Raw genomic sequence first — 3,400 nt, forward strand, 5'->3', positions numbered from 1 at the left:
AATTGTAGGTTTTAATTTTATCCTATATTTATTTAAGTAGAAAAAAAGAAAAATGTGTTGGGTTAAGGAAACTTATTTTATATTTCGAGATATATTGGGAACTAATAGGAAAGAAAATGAAGATTAATGAAAAAAGTATACAAAGAAGAATATCCAAGAACAAAAAAAATCATCCATTAATATCATGTATTTCAAATTAATTGTACTATGCCTATATATTATAAGTTTAAAAAACCAATTGTTTTAATAGTTGTAAGTATGCTGTGTCATGTAGCAATTGGGCAACACAACCTTTTTAACAATGTATTTCTTACTCTTTCTCTCAATCAAAAAAACTATTATCACCACATAAAATGTTTTAATTCAAATAATATGGAAATGGATGAAAAACGTTTAAAAAAAAGAAAAGAAAAAATCTATATAATAATTGAACAAAATATTAAATTAATGGGTTCAACCTAAAAAATTTGCAGGGGGGGAGGCGAAATTGTTAACGGTTAGCGGGTGAAGCGGTAAGCCGACTAACCGGCGGCGTAGCCCCCCTCCCCCAATTGTCTTTATCCGCCCCTGTTTCTTAATTAACGAATAAAAATTTTTTGTATTTCACCATAAAAAATTCCTGTTAAAAAAAAATTAATATTCTAATTTATTCCCTATTTTTTTCATGAATAATGATACTCAAGGGATAATTCTGAATTGGATTACTATTAAACGCTTACATTTTATTTTTTTTATTGTTTATGTATCAGTTCTAATTTTGATTTATTAATTTTTTTCAGGTGAGAGTCTTTTTGGAATGCAATTTAATTTTTGCATATAAGGTACGTGTTAATTAAAATTGCTAACTCATTCTGTACCTATACATTTCTTTTAGTTAGTCTCATGTGTGTCGAGTATTAAATAACTTTTAATATGGAGTTAAATATTTTTTTGAATTATAGCTGATTAGCATTAATAAAATGTATTTTACGTATACGTGTAATTGCGGTAAAAAAAGCCTTCAAATTTATTCAGCACTCGCAATAATTATTTCATTTCATCAGTAAATAACAAATTTAAAATATCTAGTGTTTTTATGGCTATCCTATTAGTTTTTTATACAAAGGCAATTCAAAAATTATTTGCTGTGTATTCACTAATATTTATCAAATTAGAATCTTTTCTGTTGATGATGTATAGTGTTCTTCGAAAACTAGTTTTGAAATGGGTTATTATGTGGTACACTGTAAATAATAATTATAGAAAAAATAAACCTTTTAGGTTGGATTTGTTGCGGACATAGTTGACAGGTTACAAATCGTCAAACAAATAGTGTGAATGATGACAAGGAGATTTATCTGCTCATCCTCACAAATTGTTTCTATATTATACAATCGTGATGTATTGGTGAGAGCACGAACATTTATAGCTGTTTTAGGCTGTTCATAGTGAAATTATGTTCTGTGTAACCGTTTATTTCAATTTATTCACGTTAAGCAATCGTATTTCATCCTCTCTAGCCGGTGCCAAGTGTAGATGCCAGCTTTCCTCCCAACTTGGTAGTTGTAGCATGTTTTATACATCGGGATGTGGTTCCTCTCCTAACGATACTCACTTATGTCTTCTTATATATTTTATATAAGCTGTACAAGTTGAAAATCAGAAATATAATATATATGTATATAAATATTGAAAAATATTTTCTTGACTGTTAATGATTTATATTTTTGTGAATCTTGAGGATCAGTTTATTAGACAACTCTATTGAGGCGACGTTTCGCAACTTTGTTGTTTGCACAGTCTTGCTCTTCAATGAAAATAATTGTTTTTTTGAACTAAGGATTTCCTGAACTAATTGTTAAACAACTACATGTACACAGTATAGTTTAAAATAAATAACTATTAGACTTGATACAATCCTTACAACTGTCTATTAGTGTGTAGTCTACATTGCTGTAATTCAATTAACTCGAGGTTAGTGTCAGAACTGAATAAGGGTGAAATGGAAGAAAGTAAATGTGGGTTTCTTTTGATTTTTCCAACACGTGTTGATTGAATTCATAACTGGAATTTAAAATCTTTAATGCAGTTATTTTCCTCATAGCTCTCCAATTATGTAAACAAATTTAGGTCTTAAATTGGAGTGCTAACTTAACACATGGAGGAGAAGAACTAACAGTGAACCGCTTACAGATACTGGTCAGTCCATGAGATATTGACTGACCAGTTTCTGTGAAGGTGGCTCGGAGCAATCCATCAGGTACTTCTCTAATTAACAATTAATGCCATTATGAATGACCAGGATATGAGACCAGGTGGGTAAGAAAAGGTGGGAGGCCAAAAAAACAGATGTGTAGACAGGACCAACAAAGATGCGGAAGAGCTTTATGCAGCTAACTGGAATGCAGTAGCCCAAGACAGTCAAGCGTGGAGAAGGCTTATTCAGGCAGCCAAAGATCTACAAGGTCTGTAGAGCCAAACCAAAAACAAATTAAAAGTATTTTTGAGGACAATTTTTTTTCGATATTTAATTTTTTCCGTTCAAACTATTTCAATTTGGAAAATACCGTTAAAACCGCCTGCTTGTACATTGATATGAGTTGTTTTTAATCAAACACTTAAGAGCTATTTTGTGGAAAATTATAAAATCATTTGTACATCACTACTGCTCTGAGATAGACTGCTCACATAATAAACGCTGTATATGTTGCGAGGCTAGGTTATTTGGACTAAGAAGACCTTGAGGAAGAAAGAAGAGCCCCCATAAGAAGGGCGTAATTGTGGTTATTAAAATATTTGAGGGTTTTTTTTTTTGTATAGGAATCTTCCAATAAAATCCAACTACGTTTCGTTATCAAAGAAAATATAAATATAATGTTGTTTTTCTTGTTGTTTTTTATCGATTTTTTTAAATTATGCTAATTACAGTAATAAATAAAATATATTTTATCACCGATTCCAATAAAAATCATTTATAGATTTTCAGCTAATTCGTTTCACCATCTGACCTTTGAACTACTTTTCTTAACTTTTCCTTAAATCTCTGATCTTATCATAAGGTCAAAATCAAAATCACACTAGTTCATAAATTAAACATTTTTTTCTATCAAGTAGTTTCATTTTTAATTAATAATTATAAAAATGAAAAGAGTCTAATATAAGTAATATTATATTGTTTATTCAGATGATTTGCCTCAATATTTTCGCGAGAGTCAAAAGTAATAAAAAATAATCTAAATTTCTAACAATAACAAGAGAGGACTTAAGCTTCTACAACTCTTTCTAAAGTAATCAATTTCAGAACTTAATACTGGCAATGAGTTTTTATTTTTAATTATTAATTTGTTGCTGACTGAAAAAACCCAATTTGCTTTAAACACTTCTAAAACTACTCAATTTTTAAGCAGCAACATCCCATTAT

The 3,400-nt window shown here is 29.6% G+C and overlaps 1 protein-coding gene across 2 annotated transcripts in view; it reads left to right on the forward strand.

Annotated features, from left to right (window-relative positions):
* kug (kugelei) overlaps positions 1–3,400 on the forward strand; it is a 537,878-nt gene that overhangs the window by 154,386 nt on the left and 380,092 nt on the right. Inside the window, exon 2 of one of the 2 annotated variants that reach the window (XM_067053445.1) lies at positions 780–821. The exons of the other annotated variant lie outside the window; for it this stretch is intronic. The gene's annotated coding sequence lies outside the window, so the exon portion shown is untranslated. The remainder of the gene's footprint in view (positions 1–779; positions 822–3,400) is intronic. 2 annotated transcript variants of the gene reach the window in all.

Source organism: Halyomorpha halys, unplaced genomic scaffold, assembly GCF_000696795.3.
Source record: "Halyomorpha halys isolate HHAL.00 unplaced genomic scaffold, Hhal_1.1 Scaffold163.1, whole genome shotgun sequence".
Classification (NCBI taxonomy): Eukaryota; Metazoa; Arthropoda; class Insecta; order Hemiptera; family Pentatomidae; genus Halyomorpha; species Halyomorpha halys.